This window comes from Apteryx rowi, unplaced genomic scaffold (genome assembly GCF_003343035.1).
Source record: "Apteryx rowi isolate R43461 unplaced genomic scaffold, aptRow1 scaffold_32, whole genome shotgun sequence".
In the NCBI taxonomy this organism is placed as follows: Eukaryota; Metazoa; Chordata; class Aves; order Apterygiformes; family Apterygidae; genus Apteryx; species Apteryx rowi.
In genome coordinates, this window is record NW_020449641.1 from 3,696,779 (window position 1) to 3,723,078 (window position 26,300).

A 26,300-nucleotide genomic window follows, 5' to 3' on the forward strand; every position below is an offset into this window, starting at 1 on the left:
TTAATCTCTAACTGTCATCTAGAGGAGGTGGAGGGGTAAATTCTCAAACTATCAGAGCTGCTTTCACAATGAATTTCTGACCACAGCCTTGTTTTGTATTTGTCTGTAGGGACCTTCTCTGCCTGAAGGTTTTGCCTGTTGTTGTAACCAAATAACAATAGTTACTTATTATTGAGATCAATATGTCAGCATCTCTGTTATGATATATATTAGGCAAAGAACTGGTATTAAATGTTCAGGCTTAAATTCTCAATAAATTCTCACTTATACCACTGTAAGTGGGGGAGAGATCTGAGTGAAATAGCACTTCAGCCTGACATAACACCTCTTTAGAGTATCTGCATGGTGCAAAGCAACCTTGGAGGAAATAACCAGGATTGCATGCTTCCCTGTTTTTCTTAGAATCCATCTCCCTTCTGTTCCTTATCCAGAAAAGTAGCATGGGACAGTGGAGACCTTCACAGGGCAGTGTCAGCATTCTTCACTATGAATACGGCCACTGGCTATGGTTTGTGACAAGTGCAGGTTATTTCAAAAGATCAGACTATCTTCATGAAAATTCTAAGGAATTGAGCTCAGGTTTGAAACTGTCTGGATCAGTCAGTGCTTTTGCACCTAACTCAGAAAGGGAGCTGGAGTTGAAGATTAAGATTCAGAGTACCATCCAAAATCGTATAAATACTCAGGAACATTTGAAATTGAGGTCCAATTTCAGACTTGCTGCCAGAGAGATGCCCAAGCTGCCAAGCAGCTTTTCTGACTTTAGTTTGAAGTTGTTGTTCCAGGGCAGACCTGTGTCTGAGTAGAAACTCTATGCAGTTATTGGGTTTAGCTGATGGCAGATGAAAATTGGGTAGTGGTGATCATAATGTTCTGGGCATGTATAGTTTCTGGAGTTGGCTGAAAGGGAAAATCTAAGTAGAAATCCTAGTGCGAATGATGGAAATGAGCACATCCCCATCAAAGGCTGAGAAACTATGTGGTGAGTCCCTGTAAAGTAAAAAGCAGCACTCTAAGCACGCAACACAATGTTCCTCCTCAAGAGTGTGTGGGACTCAAACTATATGAATTAATAAAATAACTTGTCGTCTTTGTGCAAATGTTGCCACATCAATAGTTTTATCATTAAAAGACTCTGAAGCCCGTTTCTTCTCTGAGAGAGCTTAAATCACTATGGACAAACCCTTTAGGTACTTCCCCAGACCGTATTTACCAAGTTTCCCTGCCTGCTAATTTCCTTTGGCTTCCCAGCTGAAACCCAAATCTTGGCAGTCGCTGTGCCATGACGCTCCTGTTTCGATACCAATTGCTGCTCCCTTTCCCGCCAAACACAGATGTAGCCATTAGGATGGCTTGCATCCTGCTGCAAGCAATATGTCTGATCTTTAACATACAAAGGTATTATTTAAAGGGCTCTGAAGATTTTGAACAAACTGGCCTGGCAGGGGGACTTTTAACTTACCCTCCCTTATGGGCGCAACAGCCTGTGTTTGTAAACAGAGCCTTATAGGACTAGTGGGAGCCACTAGAGGACTGTCAGCTAGTTAATTGGATGTCAGCTCCCTGCTGGGAATAAAGGCTAATGAGTCATCCTGCATAAAGAGAATGGCCCTGAGAGAAAGGCAAAGATTTGTACAGCAATAATCGCATATAAAGAGAGGCCTGGAGCCTGCCTTTTGGGATAAAGGCAGAGCAGCATTTGGGGACAGAGGGCTTCCCTTTTTGGATTTAGTTAGAGAATAAGCAGATTTTGAATCTATAAAGATGAGATATTATTGCCAATGTGTTTGCTTACACAAGCGTATGCATGCAYGGGCAATGGCTTAGTCATACAGTATAAAGAACATCTTCAGTCTATATATATTTTGATTGCCTTTAAGTTTTGTGAAAAATAAGTACTTATTTTGAAAAGTAAAGAAATCAAAATGATATGTTGATGGAGAGTCTAATGGAAGAAATGGCAACAAGGAATAATAACAGGAATATTGTAGTCATTACTCCCAGTTAGGAAGTTACTTTTTTTCCTGTGAAAAGATAAGTCAAAGAAAAAGTCCTTTTTGTTGAAAACTGTCTTTTAAAATAATCAGTTTTTCATTGGGAACCTAACATTTTTTTTAAAAATAGGCTTTTTTGAAGTTACTATTTTGTACCTAAATCCATTTTGTTTCAAATAACATTTTGATTGAAAATATTTATCAGCGTAGCTGCATGAGTAGAGTATTTTTTATTTACATCTATTCCAACAGAGGAAACATGAATGAGAGAGTGAAAGATTGAATATAATGGCATTAAATTTCATAATAAGAGCGTATATTACCATTTAAAACCATTATGCCAAGGGAAAGGCTAATACTAGAGAAATATCCAGACAGATGCAAGAAAAGGTAATACAAAGGTCAAAAAAAATCATAGAAAAGGGGATTGGAAGAAATCCTGGGAAGTCATTAGGCCTGTCTGCATGGCCTAAAACAGGCTCTTCTATACTGTCTGACAGATGTTTGCTTAGCCAGTTCTTAAGAAAGGGAAAAATGGAAGCCCCCTAGCCAATTAATTCCAGTGTCTCACTGTTCTTACCTATGGGGATTTTTCCTGATGTTTAATTTAAGCTGTCGTTGTAGCAATTTAAGTCCATTGCTGTATGTCCTGTACTCCTTGGACATAAGTTAATTCTCCTTCCTTTTTCAGCAACCTTTTCCACATTTGATACCTTCCTTCAATCCTTTTTAGACCAAACAACACATTATTTTCTTCCTCCTTCATGATATCCAGATCATCGTTCTTTCTAGTTCCCCCCTGCCCAGGATTTTCTCTAATTGCTTTTTATTGCAAGGAGGAAGGGGGGCGGGGGTGAGGAAGTATGCTGCAAAGAGGATTTGTTAGTTGGGAGAACTTCGTAGGCAGGAACTATGTGTTAATCAGAGTGTGCCGGGGATGTGGAGATGGTGTTGGACACAGCCAAATCTCAATTGCCATCCCAAACCTTCAAAAGCCCTCAGTCTGTGTGGCCCACCCTCAGCTTTTTTCTATAGCATACAAGTAATATGCACCCTGATCCCATTATAGCTTGTTGCAGTAGCACCAGGAAGACCTGTATGCCTCAGTGCTCATAAATCATTCAAAAATGGTAACTCACATGGGCTGACAGCCAACTGATTAAATGAGATATTGGCTCCTCTCCAGATTTATGCAACACACTGTATTTAATTGGTACTTCTCTGAGTTTTTCAATATAGGTTTGGAAAGCAAATATCAAAGATGACGTTTGCACTTGACCTACAGTCATCTGTAGGTGTAGCAGATCCAGTCCAAAGCTCTTCTGAAACAGTCGAGGAAACATTTCTCCCTGTTAAGTTTCTAGAATTGCCAAAATATTGCATGATGGCCTGGGATTGTAGAACTTCATGGTTAGGGTAGTGCTGTCTTTTGAAGGCTGTACATCATTCAGCAGCTGTGAAAATCATAGGAGCTCATGTTTTTCGTGGACTCCTGTTTATGCCTCTAACAGGATAGCTCTTTTGGAGATTAAGATTCCTAATGAACCAGTATCTATAACAAAAAAGGCAGTTTGCAGAGAGCTTTGGAAGTGATGGTGTAGTTGCAGCTACCCAATGGAGAATGAAGCACTGCATCACCTCCTTCCAAAGCAATATTGAGTCATATTAGCTGGTTACCTGGCTGCTGCTCATGTTAGGTGTGTTCTGTGGAGAAAAACCAAAGGTTGTCAATCCTGTACCAAATTAAAACAGAATCATGAGAATTAATGTGCTTTATAAGTGCAGGTTAAGCACACTGTAAGCACACTGTAATTACAGTCAGCTGCCTGGCTAGTGCAGTCCAGTAGCACTGAGCTTAGGAATTAAGTTGAACATACAATTAATAGGAGCTTATATTAAAGGTATTAGTAGAGTTACAAAAGCTTTGTAACAATAGTGTGACCCAGCCTTGGACACAGACAATGGGTTTTTGTGGGCTATAATTAGTGCACACAAAACCTTCCTGTTAACTAGAGTTTTCCATTTCTTCTTTAAGGTTTCAAGCTGTGTGAAGCACTCTTGGCCCATCAAAGATGGAAGTTGCACTGTCAGTATGGAAGTACTGGGGATCTCAAGGTTATCTCCCTTTGGGATGTGGGCTGTGCCAGCTGGTCAGCCGAGATGCCTGACAAAATTGTTTAGCTACAGGATCAACTCTGCCCAGAAACTGTCTGTGCAGGCCTGAGTGATGTCAGCGCTGGCACACAGACTCAGAGTTGTAATGAGCCCTCTGAAAAKCCCCTTCTCTTTTTTTCTCCTCCTTACTCACCTGAAACAAGTAGATCTCAGTGCAGAGAAATATTCTGACCTGCTGCAGGACCTGTGTATGTCCCTCTTCTGCTGTTTCCCTTTCCACTCTCTGTCAGCCTTACCTGTTTAGAGTAATACACTCTGTGGCTGTTTACAGAACAGGTTCCTTACAATGTGTGTTTCTGTCTGCTCTCAAACTTATCTCAGGAGGCAGGTTGGACCCTGGAATCTCAGTAGCCCATTAAGACAGGGCAAGAATGAAGGGAATTGTTTGAGCTCAGTATTCAAACTTTGTGTGTTTGCAAATCATGACTAAGGTCCATCAAATAATGAGGTTACCAGGATAACAGTGGAGCTTCTATGGGGTGCAGGAAAGCTAAGACCTTTCCTGAGCTACATTTCAGTGGTTTTCTCTCCAAGAATTGAGAGAGGGAAGCAAATGCAGAAGGAGGGAAGGAGTTTTCTCCTACATGGGCTAAGGTACTGTAAGAAATCTTCATTGAATTTAAGACCAGTATGGCAGTATTTGTGATCTGTAAGGGCTGGTGTTGTCAAGATCCCTCTGCAAGTCCAGGACAGAGCTGGGAAAAGGTTTATTATACAAAGTAGAGGATGTAAGCTGTGGAAGTTACGCGAAGGAAGAGATCTAGGTAGGACCTCCAAACTTGAAGAAGGGGAGAGAAGCAGAAGCTGAGGACTAATGAAACACCCTTGGGAGGCAAAGGGTGTTCAGCAGCAGTTTGTTTATTTTAAGTCCCAGATGCAGCTTAGAATTTAGATGGGATTTAACATACAATCTTTTGAGGGTGTCTTGACTAAGTATAGTGACTAAGGAGGAGCCCGACAGTTGAGGATGAGGAAAAGATGTGTGCTCACCTCCAGCCCAGACAGTGTGTGGTAGTGCTGATTAGCTCCTGAAGTTCTCCGTTCATGAGGCTTGCATTACCAGAGCAGCAGATCTTTGGGACATGGCTGGCAGTGAGTAGAGACCTGTGTCAGTGAGGGACATGGTCATGACCTGTAGTCAATAGAGTTTAAGGTGTACAGACCTCCCTTCACTGTGGCTGTCATCCACTGAAGAATGGCTTCTTCTCTTGCATCTCTCTGTGATTCCTGTGATATGATTCTTCCCACGTAGCAGAACCTGCCCTCTTAGGAGAGGAGAGATGGCTGAGATACCTTAAAGTGCCTGCCAGAGCCTTTCCATGTTAGTACAAACACCCCTAAAGCTTGCTGGCCAGATACAGAGATCATCCAGAGAGTAGTACACAGTACTTCAGCGCAACCACTGAATCTGTCTCTGCCTACTGTTTGCTGGAAGCCCCATACAGCCAGTTCCTAATTGCAGCTCTGTCTTGGGAGAACCACTTCTGAGATGATTTCACTCTGATTTGTTTTTAAATGTTAACCCCTTTTCTCCCCTTAAGATCTGATTTATGCCTAATGCCTCTCCAAAGCCCATCTGTCTTCTCCAGGGAAGCTCTCCTCTGTCCCTGCTTCTCCTTTTTGCTGTCATCCTGCAATTTTGTAGACAGGTTTCAATCTCAAGGAATGTCATTTCTTTCAGAACTTCCCTGCTGCATCACTTTGGATCTGAACACAAGTGCTTACCCAAGACTAAAGCCTTTGGATTCAGGAGTCCTACCTGATAGGTAAGGTGATGCAATTTTTCCTGTTTAAAAGGGCAGCCTTCTTTCACATCCAGGATTCAAAATTTTGCAACTTGCAGAAAAAATGCATGTTTCCAAGTGATTGCAGAGATAGTCAGAATTATTGGACAAAATAATTCCTTCTTGCTTCCTTTCATTTATATTAGCTACATGGTCTGTGCTGGAGGTTTTTATAAAGCATGCATTACTCGTGGCTGAGGCTTTCCTGCAGTGCACTAATATGTAATACAAATGACATCTGTCATGTTTGATTTGTTCTGGTGCTTAAATAGGGGAAGAATAGTGCGCTCTCACTTGTTATGTGAAGTTTTGAGTATCTCCCTGTGTTAAACTATGTCTTGTAATTTGTTAGGGTCAGATAAGAGGGTGGTTCTTTGTTGAAGTTAAAAGAGAAGTTCTACTAATGTGCTTGCATGACTTACATTGCTAGTGCAAATTCATCAAGGAATATTAAATACAAAGGCAACATTTCTGGCAGTTCTTGAGCTGCAAATTCCTAGCAACTAGGAGAGAGTATGGTTGAAGTATTGCCCAGTTCTTAAACTGTTTCCTAGGCATCTACTACTGGCCACAGAAGAAGACAGGTTATGGAGCAAGATGGACCTTTGGTACTGTTTTATCTACTTATCATTCATAAAGATTAATTGATTAACTTTCAGCTCTTCTTCTTGAAATAAGCACTCATTGTCCAAATCTGCACTCTTATATTGCTCAAAGTTGTTCAATGATTGCCATTTCTTATCCTGAAGGTGGTGATAGTGGGAGAGTTGATGTTACCTGGAGTTGTGCTAGTAGTGAGTTTGAAAGAGTGACTAGAAATAAAATGTTCCATCCCAGACCATAGTTTGTTTTATGTTCATCTTGAGTGGTGACAAAAAACAGTATCAAAATTCTTACTGAGTGATATTAAAAAAAAAAAAAGAAAATGCAAATAGAATTGCTTCTCATTTTTTCTGTCCTACACATCTGCTCCATATTGTCATAGGTTACTTGTCCCTATCTACTCCCAACTTCTTGGCTATCTCTCATGTGTTACTCCCTGTCCAGTGTCATAGTCTATATTGTGGGTGTGAAGGCTTTCTCTGCAGCTCTTGCAACCTGTGTCTTGTTTCCTCACTGCCTATTTCCTTGTTTTCCAGCTTTCCTTTCTCTCCTTGTTGACCAAACCCTTCAATTTCTGACATTCTACATTTTGCTCTTTGGTGTTGATGTAATGCTTGATTGATAAATTTATAAAGCTATTGGTAGATGGCTTGTATAAAGTATATTAGCAAATAAATTATTCTAGTTTTGTTTAGATTTGCAGAGGAAAGGTATGTTTGTCCAGATATACTCTGTTGTTATGCATATACTTCTCATTTTTATATGAAGAATGTTTATTTATACGTAGAGGCACATATATATATATCTAATCTACTTTATCACACACTTCTGTGCACTTCTGTTGTGTGCCCTGAGTCCAGATAGATTTCATACACGCAGTCTGACCGTCTGATTGTTGCTATTATACTTCAGAGTATGTTTTCAGAAATAATTTCCTGCCACATTCCTGACTGTATTTGTAGGCTCAGTTTATCCTCTTCCCTGCTGTTCCATGATCTGCCCCTAGGTTACTAACAACCCCAACAGACAGCCTGGCTCATGCTACCTGCTGCTTAGATGCAGATTAACTCACTACCAGCCATATGGACTACCGACTTCACAAATTCCTCTCCTTTTGCTTTCTGCTCTCAGAAAAGTTAATGGACAGTTTGCCAGTAAAGAAAACACAAAACAAACCCCCAAACCTGTGACATAATCACCTGGGCTTAATACAACTGGCCCCTCCATCTGCCTTTACTCTGTGACTTCCGCACATAAAGCAGAATATGGTGCTGTGTGTGTGCAGTGTAGGTTCATGTCAGTAATTTCCCTTATGCCATATGTAGTTCTTTAAAATACTATGAAATTAGACAAAAGCATTATACATATGTTGCACACGCATATAACTACGTATGCCATAGAACATGACTTTGTTCCCTGAAAAAATCCCCATTGAGGGGGATAGATTTTTATCAGTAGCAATTCTCACATTGTCATCAGTTGCTTTCTCTGCTACCCTGCCTGGCCTGGACTCTGGAACTTGCAAGCTACAGCACCTTAAATATTATTAGACTGGCAGGTCATATTTCTAGGTGATTTTCACAGTACTTTTTGAGGGGATACAAGGTACACATTTGGTAAGTGGGAGGTGAGGCCAGAAAAATGGCGATTTTCAGGAGGCTAAGATAATGTGACATATATAAATAGAGGGCTAGAAGGAGGTCTGTGTTACATTACTACTGCTGCATCTCAAGATTTTTATCTGAAAACTGAGCTCCTTTATGCTAAGCACTGACTTGAGATGGCTTTTCAAAACATTATTTACTACCTGTATTTTAGAGATGGAGAGCCAAGATCCTCAGGAATTACTGGGCTGAGTCTCAGAGGTGCTCAGGGCCAGTTTTAGCAAATGTTAGTTCTGTGCTCTGCCACTACCCTATAGCTGGAACCTCATGTGCTGATGGATCCTGTGCAAACTCACTGTTCATGTACCATATGGGCTGTTTGCGTGTTTGAGTATATCCTGATTGACTGTGCTTGGGCTTCTTGCTGTCTGGGGCAGAGAGGGACATCCAGAAGACATGGTAGCACTGGTGGATGCTTGCAGTCTGTGCTCCCAGAAGCGTGGCACTCTGTTCTGAGACACAAGTGAAACAGGCCTCAAACCACCTCTGGCAATGACTGCTAGCAGGACATTTTTCTGTTGCTTAGACACTCTTGTATCTAAGACTTAGATTTCAGACCTGCCACCTCCAGTACTTCATGAAAGTGAATTACAATTCAGATGTTCAGTTTGTAACATATGTTTATTTGCAGCATGTGGGTTTACATGCAGGTAATGTGATACATGTTTAAATGCAGGTTATCACATTTGTAATTACTGCTTTGGTTATTTGTTTTTGCTAGAAGTTGGGTCCTTAAATTAACTCAGGAGTTGGTACTCGCTTTGCATTCTAGCTTGCAAACGTTAGCTTGTGTAGTCCTTATGTTCCTAGGTAAAGGACTAGATGTTTATAAAAAGGAGGAGGACTTGACTTAGCCTATTGACATGCAGCGATGTAGTTGACACAACTGCTGTGACACTTGCAGCAAAAGTGGATTTATGAATGTATACTTTCATAAGTACTTCTGGAATGTTTCCTTTGAACATTTTGGTAAATAAAGAATATAAAGCTTTAGGAGGAATCAAGTGAAAATACAATTTTAGCAAACTGCTTAAAATTTAAACATTTTTTTTGCAGGATTCTCTGACCTCTATATAGGAAGCATCGTAAATATTTTCAAATCCTCTCTGAGTTTTCCATGCATATTGCATAGTAGAAGTTCAAAGCTGTCTTATTGGAGCTGATCCAGCATTTTACAGGCCGACCCTTTTCCTGATGCTTCTCCCCCTCCCCTCCAAATTAACATTTTGGGGTTCTCAGAATTTTTCTGTCCTTCTGTCTGTTGGGCAGAAGCAGTCCTCAAAATGAAGAACAACCACGTATCTTCTCCAGTGACAGAATGCAAATTGGAATAGAGTAACGTAAAAAGAAGAGACGATAGTAAAAATATAAATAGTTCTTATTTTTCAAAAGTGTGGGGGCTTTTCATCAAAAGATTATTCTAGTGTTTCTTATTTGAAAAAATATATATATATCTTTCCAAGTATCACAACTTAGGATAATTATCTTTACCAGTTCTATTACTGAACAATCCCAGACTAGCCAGGAATCATATGTGAGAAATACCAAGAAAAAAGTTGGAGTTTCACATCAGTTGATGGATTCTGCTTAGCTGATACTGGAGTCTGGTGCTTCGGTGCCTGCATCTCTAGTTGTTACTACACAAACTAGTAATATAAAAGCATAGATTCTGGCTTCAAATTTAAAGGGAAATAGCAATTTACAAGTGATTTTTGAAAAACGATCATTGATCTGAGCTAGTATATCCATTCTTATGTTTTACATTTTGTATTATAAGTCCCTTTAAGTTATCTGTGCAGTCAGAACCAAGTCTTTCTCTTGGTTTTATGCAAGGTGGTAATAGAGGAATGAGTGATGTGATTAAAGGAGTGAGCTAGTTCTCAGGTTTATTGAATGGTTCTGCTGGAAATATTGATGTTTTGAGTCTCACCTGAATAGAGAGAAGTAGAGCTTTCCCTCATTTCTGGGATGCTGGAGAGCTAAATATCTGGGGACATCCATACTTCCCCCACTTGCAGTCTCTATGACCATGGTATGTCAGTCCCCCAGCTTGATGGATTTACTTGTATGACTGAGGATAGGAAGCCTGATTTCTCTACCTCTGAGCTTAATGATGAAACTCCCTCACTTTTGTCTCAAAAGTAGATTAAGCATTTTTGTTGTTATTTAAACAGGAGTGGGACTGTTATTTGACTTCCGTGTCTTCAGCCAAATGGAGCTCAGCCCCTTGCATTCTCATGGCTGTTCTGGCTGTCTGAGGGAGCAGGACAAAGGTAGGACTTGAGGGAAAGATATGTTAGGAAAGAAGGAGTACAATAGTCTTTAGTCTTTGGGACATGGGAATTTTTGTTTAGTTCTAAGGTCTGAAATATGTCTTTAGCAAGGAGGGAAACCAAGKCAGCAGGCCCAAGGTGCCAACTCGTGATATGTCCCTGTAACCCATGCAGTAACACCCAGACTTGGCCAAGAGCAATGGTTCATCTGGTTACTCCACAGCAACAGCAGTGTATGAAAAGAAGGGTTCACTATTGTTTCTATTCTCTGTATGGCTTATGGTGTTCTTAGCTCACTGATGGCATGGTCAGAGGAATGGATGTGATGTAAAGACACGAGGCTCTTGCCTCTCTGATAATACACTTTCAGCTTGAGTTCTCTGTCCCATCCCTGTGTAATGAAAATTTCCCAGCAGGATGGTGACTTGTGCTGTGGCCCCAGATCCCTGGCGGGGGGGAGGGAGGGGAAAGAGGGAGCAGGGGGGAAGGGAGAGATTTCTGTATCAGCAAATACCTTGGGAGTGGATGGAGGATATTTAGTGAGCACGTGCAAGCTGCCATGAGAGCAACAGGGAACCTAACTCTTAATGAAACCCTTTGACAGGAGGGTAAGACTGGCTGGCGTGGTCACTGGCGCTTAGCTCTGGTGCAGACGCCAGCCAGGCCCTACCGAAATAATCCTCTTAGGGAAAGAAAGAGCAGAAAGCATTTCCATCCACTAGATGTTCTCTTTGGATGCAGCGTTTGCTGTGTCCAGTTCTTCTATATTTCTCCCTGTCTTCCCTCTCTGCGGCACCACAGGAGATCATAAGAAGGAAGAAGCACTGGAAGATGCAGCTTTCCTCAGTCAAACCTGGATGTGACTGTGGATAGCAGAGGAAAAACAATAGAAATTTGTTTCTGCCTCACAAGATTCTCTTTGAGTGCGGGCTAACAGTCCTTACAGCCTGTCTTGCTGCCTGTGTTCCTCTTCACCTCTGCTTTGTTCCTCCTTTTTTCTTCCCCAGATTCAACAGTGGATCACACTGCTTCTCTCTTGGTATGGTTGCCTCCTCAAACATCTCATATAGAGACATTCTCTCTTCCACAAGCTTTCTTCTGAAGCTCTGCTGACTGTTTGGTACCTCTTGGGACTAAACTGATGCCGAGATCATATTCCAAGATACTCARTTCTGGCACCAAAATCCTGAATCCAGTCACCTGTGTTTTGTACAGGAAAGGAAGCCCTGATCAAGATCTGAATTTTGCTGATAATAATCCGAAACAAATATTCTACAGCTTTGGGTTTTTTTAAGCTGGAATTACAAAATCAGTTTTCTTAACAAATTTAAAAGAGCTTGAGCAGAACTAATTTCTGGCCATGTTGAAACACAGACCTGGGATGGTATTCAGTGCCTCAAGACTCTCTCAAAGGAATGTGTAATACCYGAACCTGGAGTCAGGGGTTGCCATCTTCAACCTTAAAGGACAGATCTCTACTGCTTCAGAGGAAACAGCAAAATCTGCTGTTTTTGCTTCCACTCTGGATTTATTTATTTATTTTAATGTTGTGGACAGTCTTAGACACTTGTTTTGTGGCGTTAAAAGGGTTTTAGTGTGCTGTGTGCTTGACATTTTAGGAGAAGCTGGTCTCAATCATGTGGTATTTCGTTTTTATACTGGCCAGGTCAGGTAGAGGAGCAGCATGTTTATTTCAATATTAAGCCGTCAGCAGATTATAGCAATATATTGTAAGGAAAAAGAGGTTCCTGAACATTATTAAGTCTTTAGTTTGGGATTAGGAAGTTTTAAGGCAGATTTAATTAAACAGAGCAGGGACACCTTTATAAACCTGAAGTTGGGGTTAATTCACTCCCCTAATGTGCTCCATTTCTTGATTACACAAAGATGAAACAAATTCCATGTCCTACCTGGGGAGCCCTAGAAGGGAATGTGAAGTTTCATCTCCAGACAGTTCAATGCCCTGTCATTTGGGCCATGATTAATAACCATGTCAAGGAACTCTTGGTGATGGAATGAAATGAAATCAAGCCATGTCTGACAGTGAGCCAGTCTCACACGGGGTGCTTTCATGGAGACAGTGGTCCTGGCTGAAGGGGCAGGATCTGACCTGAAGTCCTTCAGAGTTGCAAAAGATGGGAGTAGAAGAGAGTGGGATCCAAAAATTGTCAAGAGCTGATGATTAATGGGACCAGAGATAGGTGTTTGCTTAAATTTGCTTTTGTGTTTAGCATCTCTTGGACTGTGATGAGTGCCTTTTCAGTAAACTGGTGAAAAAGGGTTAGATACAATTAGAGCTGGTCCAAACTGCCACCACCACGGTAACCAAACACAAACAAATCCTTTTCAGAGCTGTCTTGAGTTTCTAGTGATTTTTCAGTAGATGCTTCCCACTTTTGCTCAATTCTGGACTCTGTGGCTCTGTGTTCTAATGGTGCAAGATTTACAGAAGAGAACACTGGGTTGTTTGTGTTGCATCTGGCAAGCTTGTCTTTGCTAAACCTCTATCCGTACTGGCTTGGGCCTTAAATATGTGATTTCCTGCAAAATATGTGACAAATTAAACATGAGAGTATTTTATCAGGAGGAAATGATTGAATGTTTCTGCATAGTCAGGAATATAGCAAAAAATTGTGTTTTGTAGAATCACACATTTGTAGTCTTTCCTCTGACATAATATAGCCCTGTCAGTTATCTTTGTAGTTCTCGCTGTACTGAGCCTGAGATTTTGTATGTGGCTAAAGTACCGTTTTCCAAAAGGCATCTTTCCTGATTTTTAGTTACTAAGTGAGGGAGAAGTCACTGTTTCTTCTAGGATCTTTTCCAGTGTGTAACTACTGTTACTATTTGAAGCGTCCACCTTCTTTCCATTGTGAGCAATAGCTTCCAACTGCTGAATGAAAGCTCCTGTATCTCTCTGGAATGGGAAACATACTCACACACTGCTATCGGTCCAAATCTCAGCCTTTGTTTTTGATAAACTGAACAGACTGGCCTCTCTCCATCTCTCACTCATCAACAGTTTCCCAGGGCAGAGTCCTCTGTGTCATTCTGTAACCAGTCTGTAATATTGTTATGCTTGTCCCACCAGTGTCTCCCCAAGCCACGTGCTCCTGGTTTTTACACAAGTACCTTCCTTCACTCCACACATCCTTAATGTTAACATTTACCCTTTTTGTCCCAAAATTGCAGGAGGTTCTTATGTTGAGTTTCTTGTTTCCTATGATCTCTAATTAAGAGTCACTACTGTCCAGAGTATTGTATTGTTCCTCAGTTTGGCCTCTTTCTGTAATTTTATTAATTCTATTTGGACCCAGCTCCCGGAGGGTTCTAAACCAGTTTCTAACACTTACTGCTCTGTCAGTCTCTGAGAGGTCTGTACATTTTGTTATTAGAGCTTTTTCATTTATTTCCAGGTTGTTGATAAAAATGCTGAGGAAATATTGGATCAATACTGAGCTCTGCAGGCTACTAGGATATTCTCAAGTAAATGAGTTAATGTGTATTACTGGATCTTAGGATGGTGCATTGAACTTTGCAAAGCCAGCATTCAGTTTGCAATGCCTTTTGCCTTCTTGTGCCTATTCTATGCTTATTCCTCCAGCTTCTAGGTTTAAACTAGGTAAGATCATAATGCAAGTCTGATATTGTTAGGAGAAAAAAAAATGGTTCTCAATCCAAATGCACCACAAATGTTGGGCAAGGTGAGGGGGAAAATATGTTCTCTGTTTTGTGGTTTCAAATCTTTGCTTGAAATGTACAGCTACATGTGATCCTTTAAAAAAAAAAAAAAAAAAGTCTTAAATCTTTTGTGTGAACTGAAAGTAGATGAACATGCAAACCAAGTCTCTGTATCCTTTGCAACTATTTTTTCCATTACTTTTTCCCGAGCATCTGCATGAATCTGATATGAGTTCCTGGCATGGGCAATCACAGCTGAACACAGAGTCAAGGATACAAATGAAGTCCAAATTTTCAAAATGTTACTTTGAAAGTCCTGTACAGTTCATGCACCTTCAGGCTAACAGTGATGTTTTGAGTCAGACCACTTCATAAACACAGTATTCAGGGAAAATTTTAAGCTGGGGAGGAGTCAGGATTTGGCTTTGTATTGGCTTTGTAGTATTCTGAATGCATCTTGTTGGTACAGACCTGAATTTCTCTGTGTTTTTTGTTTCTGGAATACCAAACAGCTTGTTTGTAGCAAAGTTGTATCGCTATTGCCATGCAGATCTGACACTAGCCTTGCAGATAGTTAAGGAAGGGAAATAATGCCACCTTATGTCCTGATTTGTCACTGCCGAGCCTGGTGCTTTTCAAGTCAAATGCATTATCAGCAAGGACTGATTTGGACTGTGTTCCTCCTGTTCTGTGGAGTCATTTCTGCTCGGTCAGAATGAATGAGATGAATATGAAATACTTAGTGTATTAGTAATGATTTGGCTCCCACTTTGCTTGAATTTGGCTGCATCAAAGCAAAAGCAAGGACAAATCATCCCCAAAGTGCTAACATCAAACTCTGCAAATGTGATATTGCAAGTCTTCATATTTACGTGAAAGGCTTCCTGGATTATTAGTAAATGAGATAAAGCTCATGAAAGCAGAACAATTTAAGCATGCATTGCACTGGTTTGAAAATTTCTGTAACAAATTTGAAAGGATTGAAAATAAATAACACTAAAAGTGGAACTGCATTGGAAATGTATATGTACCATTTACAGATGGTAGACTCGCCTGTGTTTATTTTGGCTATCGCTTAGTATTTATGCTATCCAAATGTTTTTTACACAAATTTAAGGTTTTTACAAAATGTAGTTATTATCTGAAATTAAATAGTTTTGTTTGKTTTTTTTTTAAAGCAATTCAAGTATTAGGACCTATTTGACCACTAATATGGCCAGATTTGAAATTAACATTCAAAAGGGTCTCTAATTATTGATTTGAGCCCCAATCATTTGAAGAGAAGAAAGTGAGATTTAAGTAATAAGGAATGCAGTTTGAGTTTTTGTGTGTGCATTTCTACACACACACATCACATTTTATAGTTTTATTCTGTGTCCATGAAAGTTAGGAATTAACCCTTTTTAAACACAGGTGAGATGCTCAGCTAGCTGTGTGGCTCTGTGAAGCGAAGCATTAAAAAAAAACAGTAAATAATCTTGATATACTAGAGTTTTTGTTTAGAATAAAGAAGTGATTATGTTGTAAATTAAGACAACAATCCTGATGTATGCTTCACCTTTAAAAACATTTTTTGTGTCCTGATGCTCCTAAGAATTGCAGAAATTTTCTTGGTTTTTGTTAAGATAAGAAAATGAACAAAAGCTCTCCAGTGCTTTAGCCTCTTCCAAACTGATCCTTTTGTCATGTGACTCAGTGACCTTTAAATTATATATATGGCACTAAAATTGCATATATATATATTTATATATATATACACACATACACACATGCATGCATTCAGCATATGCAAGTACAAATATGTATTTTAAGACTTATTTAGGTAAGCATACAAACTTGGGGTTGCAAACACAGTCACCATGTGATCTTAGTGCCTGTTCTCTTCCAAGATAAGACTGAAATACACTTTTTTAATATTTCTCTTTAAAAATATGGTGTTTTCACCTATTTGAAAAGCAGTTGGAGATACGTGGTCCATAGCTCCATGCAAACCTGTCAAAGAGGTGGAAACATTAACTGACCCAAGTAGGCTTTGGATCCAACTTTATCAATGACTAGGATTGAGCGTAGACATACCATTCCTCTTCCAGGTCCCCCAGATAGCCAAATGTGGGCATCCAGCTATCTGTTAAGCCACCAAGAACTCTCCCCCCCCCCCCCACCCCCACCCAGGGATCACTTTTACCCTGTCCTGTCTTTATATGCAGGATTCATAACTGACCAGTGTGTTTCAGTTCTTCAATGCATTCCTGATACAGTGTGTATAGATACACACACAGTGTTTTGGATGTAAATTTATCTGGGCTTCTCTTTCCTTGCTGAGCAATTTATTCTACAGTTCTGAACACAAGCTCCAGTGAAATATATTATAAGCAAAAATCCCCTATTTGTKTAGGAGGGACTTTATAACTTGTGGAAGCAGTTTTGCTTTATTGGTTATTGCTTATGGAGAGACCTTCCTCTTTATCTATTATTTTGTTACAGACTTGGGGAACTTTTCATATCCAGCTGTTTGGCTGATGTTGACCATTCACCAGATARAATATGCCAGTGAATCAATCCGGTAGTTCTCCTAGGTTTCATGTTTAGAATGATATGGATGGCAATTTGCTAAAAGACCAATTCTTGTTTTGTTCACAGATAAGGGATGTAATCCTGCAAAGTGGGTGGTGCTGAAGTCATTGGAACTTACTGAAATAAACTGAAGTTGAATGTGATGTGCTCAGATAAAGTTCATTAAAGTATGATGCAAAACCATTCTTTTTGATGAAGGCTTCCTCACCTTTGGTGTAATAATAGAAATTATCCAGGCACAGCTTTCTGCCCCTCAGGAAGGGACAAATATAAAATATATTCCATTCAGCCTATTGTTCGTATTCTGTTAGGGAAGTTGGTATGCTGCTCTAATTAACCTCAGGCACACTTAGATAATGAACCGATTAAAAAAAAAACAAAACAACACACACAACAAAACAGTAGAAATATTAACAGCCTAATCCTGAAGGATTCCAGGAGGCCGCAAGTACAATTTTGCCTTTATGTAGCTCACAGAAACTGTGAATTTGATTGAACTTCATGAAACTTAGCAAACGGGCATGGGATCAGGTTGGATGATGTCAGAGGAAGTTCTATGAAGGATGGTGGTCTTCAGGAAGGAAAGATGCATTTCCTATAAGACARTTCATTCGATCTTACAATGGGACAGGAATGCACTCAGTTACCTGCTATGTCTGTTGACATGGGGAGAATGCACCATAGATTGGCGRGCATCAACTTCTTCACGTTGCCACAGTAGAACTTACTAAAAATAACTGTGCAAAATCATAGCTTTAGTGGTGAACTGAATTATCTTGCATCCTTCTGTGGAATCAGTACTTTACACAGGACTCTAATTCAGCAGAACTTGGGCTTCCTGTTGATAGCTGCCTCCTCTTCCTTTTATCTTATTTGTTTCCTGGGTGCTGGCAGCATACCTGATACCTCACAACCTATGGAGGAAATATGGGCCTTTCCTGCAGAAATGGATACTGAAAGAATTTTTCAATTCTCTCCACTGGTGAAAAAAACAGTTTTCCATCTTCCAGTTCTACTACAGCACAATTTTTTTTTCCTTATACACAGATTGCATGGTAGGAGGTTACCGTTGTCTAAGCAACTTCTTTGGGATGGAGTCCTATAGAGAAAGAAAGAAAGAAAAAACCCACTCACTCTCTCGCTTTTGTAATCTCATTCCAGGCTTTTGGCATCATCTTTCTGTCTATCTGCTGTGCAGTTTAGAGAACATTTTACACTGCCTTTGCTATCTTTAAGCCTTTATGGGCTCCTCAGTAGGTAACACCTCCCGCTTGGATCAAGTTCATTTCATTTGCTTTCCTCCTGAACTCTTATCTTCCTTGGTTAAATAGAGTGCCGAAATAGTTGGCAAAGTTTGGGCATCTTTAATTATCATTAGCAAATTGTTGAGAACACAGTAGACAATTGAGGATCTGGTCTTCAGAGCGCCATTAAAATAGATTAGAAAAGGCTGTTTGTGTGCGTTGTACAAATTTGTTTGTTTTTAAGCACTGAGACTATAATGAAAATGTCCCAGCCAGGCTTAGCTGTTGCCGTAGTACCAGTCAAAGCCTGGGACATAAGAGTGAGGTGTCGTTGTTCTGGGTTACCCAGGACCTTTGGGTTACTGAAACTGGCCCTTCTGAGTGGAAGACTCACAGGGCAAAATGAAAGACAAGCACAGACTGACTCCTCCATTTCTCCTCGAATGTCCAGGAATGTCTGCATATCCTCACAAACGTGCTGGCACAGGAGTTTACAGGATTTCACAAATTTTGACCACATTTTCTGTATTCTTAGTAATAGCTAGGAATCCAGATAAGATAGAAGGCAGCTAATGTAACTGGATTCCAAAACTGGAAATTCCAAATCAATAATAGATAGGAGAGATATCTCAGGTGGATAAATGCCTTATCTCTAGCAAAGGTCAATAAAAAACGCTTTAGTTAAGAATGAAAGAAAAAAATAATACAGACTCAACCATCAGTGCGGGAAGTTCCAGTCAGAGGTAGTGAGCGCTCAACCTGTTCTCTGATACGCAGACATTTAGGTGCTTTTTAAGTGTTTCTTTTTTGTTTTGTCTAATACAATAATACATTCTCTTATTACTATGCGCAAGAACTCCTCTAAACATTTGGTGTCAGTAATGTCTTATGTTTGGTGAATTCCCCAGGATAACTCTCTCAGTGAGCACAAGGCCATGCAGAGAGAACATGGTGAAATAGGAGAAGAACAAGAGTGGGTCAGAAGGATGGGTCTCTGCTGCTGCTGTAGCTCTTCAGACGCAGTTTAAATTCTTACAAACCAGTAAAGTATTTCGTATGTGTCAGGAATATGTGTGTCATACAGAAGAGATATGGAAACATCCCTCACACTTTGTAAGAATTAATCTGGCTTTTTCTTTTGTGTTACCCATATGGTTCTCACAAAGAATTTGTCACTTCATTTTTGGATTCACACATAAGTTTGAAATATTGAAGTGGAGCTTGACAAAATGTCTTAAATTTCTCACTTTTATCAAAATTCAGAGTGGTCATATTTCAAAAAACAATAATTTCTCTCAAGTTTCCTTGGAAATGTGCTGACCTGTAGCAAAAGCTTACAAACATGCTRATTTTCGAGTTTCTCACAAAGTCTGGTGGTTTGATACAGTTTCTGATAGTGTTTTTCTGAAAATTTCACAGTTGTCTTGGTTGCAGGGATATCATGGTCCAAGCTCTATGTAGATATGTGTTTTACTGTAAGAGGGAATTAGCAGGTGTCTGGAGAGAGTTTCCAGCTCCTCCAGCAAAATACGCTGTGTTAGCTTTGGTATTCTGTTTTACTTAACTGCCTTATATATGTTTCTATTGTCTTTATCTTTTAAGCCACATGTGGGGCTGGTGGGCACAGGTTCAGGCCATGCCAGAGATTAGGATTAGGGTTAGGGTTAGGAGAGAGAGAAAGCGTATTTTGGCAGGTGGAGTGGGGCTGCAAAGGGCATGCCAAAGGAAATGCACGGCTGCATGACGCTTGCTCCCAGGACACCTTTGTCTTTTAAGCCACATGTTTTGCTGGTGGGCACAGGTTCAGGCCCCGCTAGAGATTAGGGATAGGGTTAGGGATAGAGTTAGGGTTAGGGTTAGGAGAGAGAGAAAGCGTAGAGCGCCAGATGGGGTGGTTACATTTATCTTATGAGACAGCTTGGATATGCTGGAGAGCTTGTTCTGATTTTCCCCTTATGTAAAGTATTAAGGACTATTCCTTAAAGAGGAGAGTCGAGAACTTTGCTGTCCCTACAGACAGCCAAACAATTATGTGTATCACTACCTTGTATTATAAATAGCACTTGAAAGACCTCATATATTAGAGACTAAAGAACTCCTTGCCAAAAGATGTTGTAGAGGCTAAACTTTTACATGGTCTTTAGGGAAAACTGGAGAAGTTTATGGAAAAGAAATGCAGTGAAGGTTACTAAACAGAGAAGACACCCCTCTGACTCAGGAAGTTCTTGAGCTGAAAAGAGTTGGAGAGTGGAAGAGTTTAAGGGAGAAGCATCATACGTGCCTTATGCCCTTCTCTAAGCAACTGCTATGGCCACTGTTGAGGCCAGGAGGCTTGGTTAGATAGATATTTGATCTGATCCACTATAGCAAGCATTCTTATGTTTTTATACAAGACTCTGTCTCTTAACCTTATATGCTAATTTTTATGAATATTGACAATTCATATGATTGGATATTAGGTTCATGGCCTGAGATATTTCCATCCACAGCTGAAGTAATTGCCTGAAATTGCAGACAGTTGTTTGCTGGGCACACAAATGAATCTAGATATTGTGCTTGTTGTCCCCTGAATCATCCCTGTCTGCTGTGTTGCTGCTGTGCTTTGGGCTCTGAGGGAAGTCCCTGTGTGATTTCTACAGCAACAGTTAACAAAGCTACCCTTCCCACCTCTGTGCTCTAGGAGAGCAGCAGGTACAAATGTCAGCATTTGTTTTAGCCACCTTACTTCACAGCCTAATATTAATTAAATCACTGATGAAGCCAGATTTGAGTAGGATGCCTGACTACCTATTACAGTGACAGAGATGAGGGCACATTTTCCCTTTGCTGACCTGCTGTGCAGGCAGTGACTTCCAGCAGAGGATCTGAGTAGCTACTGGACAGTGTGTGTTAGCCTGACTGGGATAACAGCTGTCTTCTGGGAAATCACAGTAGAAAAGAGGAGGAAAACTTAAACTCTGGCCTAGTGGCTTGATTAGCCAGTAATAACAAATACAAAAATATTTGAAACTTTCTGTGAATTTATGTGGTTGTTTTAGCCAGAGAAACTGTAACTATCAGAGCAATGTTCAGAGGCAGGAAGAAGGTTCAGCAAAAACAGGTCGAGAAGCGAATTTTTGTCTGTTCCTGTAGGTCTTTGTAAGCCTCCATTGCTGCAGCGTATTTTTGCGCACACCCTGATGGAGCAGAGTGGCTGAGTTTCACGTGGCTCTGCACATGATGCAGCTCTTCAGTCCTTCCTCTTTTTGTCCCCCCTAATCAATTTTTTCCACTTTCATTTGGGAAGAAAGAAAATGTTGGGGGGGTGGGAAGCAATTTCCTTTTAATTGCTTGTTTGTCCTTGTCTACTGCCATCCTTTCAGGTTTCTCAGAGCAGGGTTGGGAGTGTTTTGTCTCTCCTCTTATTTTCACTGGTACCGATGGGGAAGAATGACATTTTCTGCTTGGATGGAAACCAGTCATTTCCCCAGGTCCCCTTGAAAGAGCTTAATTTGCTCAGCTAGTCAGTATTCCGTCTTCGTTAAAAACTCCCAGACTGGAATTTGGATTTAGTCCTTTGACTCACGTTTTTCCTTTTCTCCCCTGCCTTCCCCATCCCTACTTATACTTCCCAAAGTACTTTCCCCACTGTTTTTTTTTTTACTACCATGCACTCAAGTTACCCTCAGCTCAGGACGAAAAAGGACAAAAAATACCCCCCTCCTCCAAATAAAAAACCTTCACCAAAATAAATAAATGAGTAGGTGGAGAAAACAGGCTGCTAGTTCATTTTCTTCTGTCTTTCCCTTAAGGCATGAGGTAATGCCAGACTATTCAGTGTGTGATGCAACTGCCTGATGGATATTCAGAGAATCCCAGCAGTGGTAAAGACAGAGTTTACCCAAGCGAGATTTGGCAGTGAGACCAATCTCTCCAACAAGAGGCTATTTAAAGCCACAATGCAATGCATTTTTAACATTTCTATTCAACACAGGGTTTAACTGCTCACTGACAAACCACCTAGACATTTGTGCCTGTGTGTTTGTGACTGGAATTGTTTGCTATCTGTATATTGTTTCTGTCCACCTTCTCCTTTCTGCAGAGCCATTCGATTATCAACTGAGATTCTGAGGCAGGAATGAGACTGTGTTCCCTTAGCACTTACTGTCTGAAACAGGTCAGGATGGGTTTTGCCCTTTGGTCATGTCTTACATCTCCCATTTTTATCCACTTATTTCTTTCCAGCAACCTTTCTTCTTCTGCCAGCTTGCTCACAAAGAGTAGTGGTGAATAGGATATGAAGATGTAATTAACTGTTTTATATTCACATAGAAATGAGAAACTAGTACAGAGAAGTTACATGTCTTGCTCAAGGATGCAGAGATAATCTGTGACAGAACCAGGAGTAACCACGGATCCTGACTTGGAGCCACCAGGGTGACAGGGTCACGCAGATGAGCTTTGCACTAGCTAGCTTTGCAGCAGCAGAGCCACAGCACAGGCTCTCTGCCGGAGTTTTGCAGCTTGTTCTGAATATGCCCTTATACAGGTTACGCTGTTACCGTATCCATTGTAGCTGTCTGATCGTAGCTCATGTATATCTATACACCTTGATGTTCCAAGCCTTAAATGAATGTCAGTGCATGTCAGAAAGGGAAGCATGTTACATATACTCCCTGTCAACAGCAAACTATGATCCTCAATCCTATGTGCATTTCTGTCTTTAATTCTTACCTGTCTTGTGGAAAAGTCTTGAAGCTGAGTTAATTTTACCAATTAAAAAACCCAACACTTAAAAATGCGCTTAAGCTGCATGAAGTCAAGTCATATTGTCAAATCATAGGACTCAAAGGCATGTTCCAGCACTTTGCTGAGTCAGGGCCTTGATATCTGTCAAACATTTTGACATCCTGGGATAGGAGTAGCTTTGTACAAGTCAGTGAAGGTTGCTGGAGTTACACACCCAACTCCCAGCTTTCTTTCATTAGAACTATCAAAGTAGATGAGCCTTAGCAGTATCCTTTCAGAGATGTCAGCAGTGAGCCAGTATTTTCAGCAACGAAAGCACCAAAGTAGGATTCAGGGCAGCTGTAATCCACTAACCCGTTTGTTTACTAGTGCGAGCTCATGGAAATCACTTTATCTTTCAGTACTTCTGTTTCCCCATCTGCCAAAAGCCAGTAATGATGATTATCTTCCTTTGTGAAGCACTCAGAAATGGCTGATGCTAACCTTTCTGCAAGCAGATACTACTGGTTTCCAGGAGGTTGCTGCAGGACTGGTCATCTGTGTACATCAGAGACGGGAAGCAAGTCCAAGAAATCCCAGGCAGTCCAGCTCCCTGTAGCCTCCTCCCATCAAGGCACAACTTCCGGTTCTCTTTGCTTAAGTATTAATTAACAAATGAGCCCATCCAGGAGCACTTAAATAATTGGCTTGGGTGGATTTTCCATTCCCTTGAGGCTTCTAGACTCTTTTTTTAAAACCAAGGCAGTGTTTCAAATGTGGTGAATGTGTTGACATTGCACAATATAGAACCACCTACTCCTGCATCGGGTGCTTTCGCTGCCTTTGCATAGGAAGTTACTGCAGAAACATGCTGTTGGGACATTATACTTTCATACCATCTCGTTGCATGGCAGGAGTCCAGGCCAGCACCCGAGAGCGAGTCAATGTATGAGATTAGTTTAATCCTCTCTTAGAATCCTCTGATGGGGAGGGGAAGGAGGGGAAGGACAATGACCTAGTGCCAGCATTTATTTTGTCCACAAGTTTGGTTTGAATAGAGAGGAGAAGAAGGTGTTGGGGGGGAAAGGGGGAAAAAAAAACTTTCCTGGAGTTCATTGGGTCTGGAGTGGTGCCAAGCCCTAGGGGTGGCTCGCAAATGAGGAGTGAAGAAAAAGGGGGAAAGAAGAGCAGAATGATGATTAGAAATCACAAATGAAAGAATCCCAAAGGGAGGGGGGGAGAAAAAACAACAAAAAACTTCTCTGCTTCTCTGAATATGTGCAAAAAGGAAAAAAATTGCTTGCCTTTTCTAAGGGTCCTATTCATTAGCAGATGCACTTGTTCTGCTGCCAAGGGAAAAAGAGCACCCTGAACAGTCCTCCCCTTATTCCTTGGGAGGCACCTACTGGCTCAACCTCAGTGCAAGAGAAAATACTATCTCTCCTCTGCTGAAGCTGAAGCTTCTTTCACAGCCATCTCTGCTTCTTGCAGGACTTTCAGTCTCTACCTCCTTTTGCTCCAACCCCACTCACACTGGGTCTTTTCTCTTATGCCTGTTCTTTAAGGTGCATACATACACTTAAGGACAACTCTGAGATCACTAAGGACAGCTTCTCCAGTCTAATTAGCAGTGTAGAATTACAGCATGTGGGAAGACGTTGCAGGAGCTTGTCTTCTCTCCCAGAGGGCACAGCCAATGCCTCAGCATCACTTCAATAAGAAGGCTTTTTTAGGTCCTGAAAGAATGAAAACTCCAGTGCTGCTTAGGCTAATAAAGAGTCAAAGGAAGCAAAGAACTTTTAGGTGAAGCCAGCYCCCGCTCTTACCCTGGTCCACTGCAGAATCTGGCTGCAACATGCAGTTCAGGTGCTTGTGAAGTCTTTTTCACTCTCCTTGAGCCAAAGCTTTCATTTTGGAGTTTGTGACTTTCTTCAACAAACATTTCACCCTCTTAAAGCTGGATGTCTATGTGGTCAGTAAATCACAAGCCCAACGCCCTCTCCCATCAGCTCTGTTGTGTACCTGCAAACACACTTAAGTCGAGAGCTCTCTGGAAGGCCTACACTCACTCCTGCAGGCCAGAAGAGTAGGAGTATATGTGGGGCTGGGTGCACCACAACTCAGTCTGGTAGCAGATTGTCTGAGCTCTGCTCTTTCTCCTGTGTGGATAACTTGAACCTGAGCAATTGGCAAGCAAAGAGCCAGCAGTGCATGTAGAAGAAAGCAGGTTGTAGGGCTTGGTGCTATCCACAGCAGACTTCAGAGGGTGTCTAAGTGGCTGCTTCACTAGCCCTGTCTCTGCCACAGGAGCTGTTCACAGGAACCTGTTTAAGAGACAGGAGATATCTCCTCCAGTCTTGTTGAGCTGTTGACTGTTCATTTTCTTCACACTTTTTCTTTTCTGCAGGATAACCCAAAAGAAGTGTCATGTGCAAAAGTCCTGGGTGGCACCCAAAGCAAGTGCCTCTGTAGCCTTCTGCGTTTACCATTTTTTATCTTTCTTCTTCACGTATCCTTCCAGCTGTTTTGCTCAAGTTTTTGCCCCTTTCCATACTCTTCTATTCTCTGTCAGTCCTTTCTAAGCTGAGGTCCTTCTAAACAAAGAATAGCACTGTACATCCTACTCCCTTTCGTATGTAGAAAGCAGCTCTTAGGTGTGACTGCCTTCCCTGGCATGCACAGATGTAGGGCTTAGGCCATGCAAGGCCCATAATTCCCTTTTGCTGATCAAGTCTTAAGTCCCATCTTTCTCCATTATGACTGACTCAGAGAAGGGTTCTGTCTCCCAGGGATCACTACCCTGAAATTGATGGCTGTGCCCTTCTTTTTCTGAAGTGAGACACACTTATTTTCCAGACAGAGTGCATTCTGCATTTTATACTGTGGCTCACTGACTAGAGCACACATGCCTCAGACACTTCTATCTGCTGGCACCTGCTCAACTTCCCGTCTCTTGTCAGGGTCTGAACTAGAAGGTCTCAGAATCAGCAGTCAGCTCCCATCTACCTCTCCTCTTAGGTGAATCTTGCATTCCTGGTTATAACTTCAGCAGGAAAACTGGGATGTGCCGGTCCCCTAACTGCGGCTCTGACCCTGATGGCAAAGATGCATTTCTGAGATGGGGAGGGCATGAACCCCACAGGCATAGGAGGGAACTCAGCTAGGATTCCTACTTCTTGGGCCAGTGAGACCACTAGATTAGCATGCAGAAAGCAACTATTGTTCTCTCTTTGCTCATTCAGGCAGTTTTGAAGGTGCTCAGGGTAGTCTGTCTGCATATGCAGGATATGAGTCTTGGTGCTGTTATGTCTTGTTCTTTAGTCACCAGCATCTGCCTGTGCCTTGTGAAGTGCTTCTTGCTCTCCTTGTGGCTTCTCTGTCATTAGTGCAATGAGAGCCCCATCTTGTGGCACTGCATATGCATGCCCCACACAGAGCTGCTAAGGCATTGCCATTCTGGGGTTATTTCCAGGAGTGAGTGGATTTGAGGATGCACAGTGTGTTTTCTTACGTGACTTTAGGAGGAGTGATCAAGCCTGGCAGTCCTGGGGAAAAGAAACATGTTCAAAAGCTATGAAGGCACAACCTTGTATCCCTACAG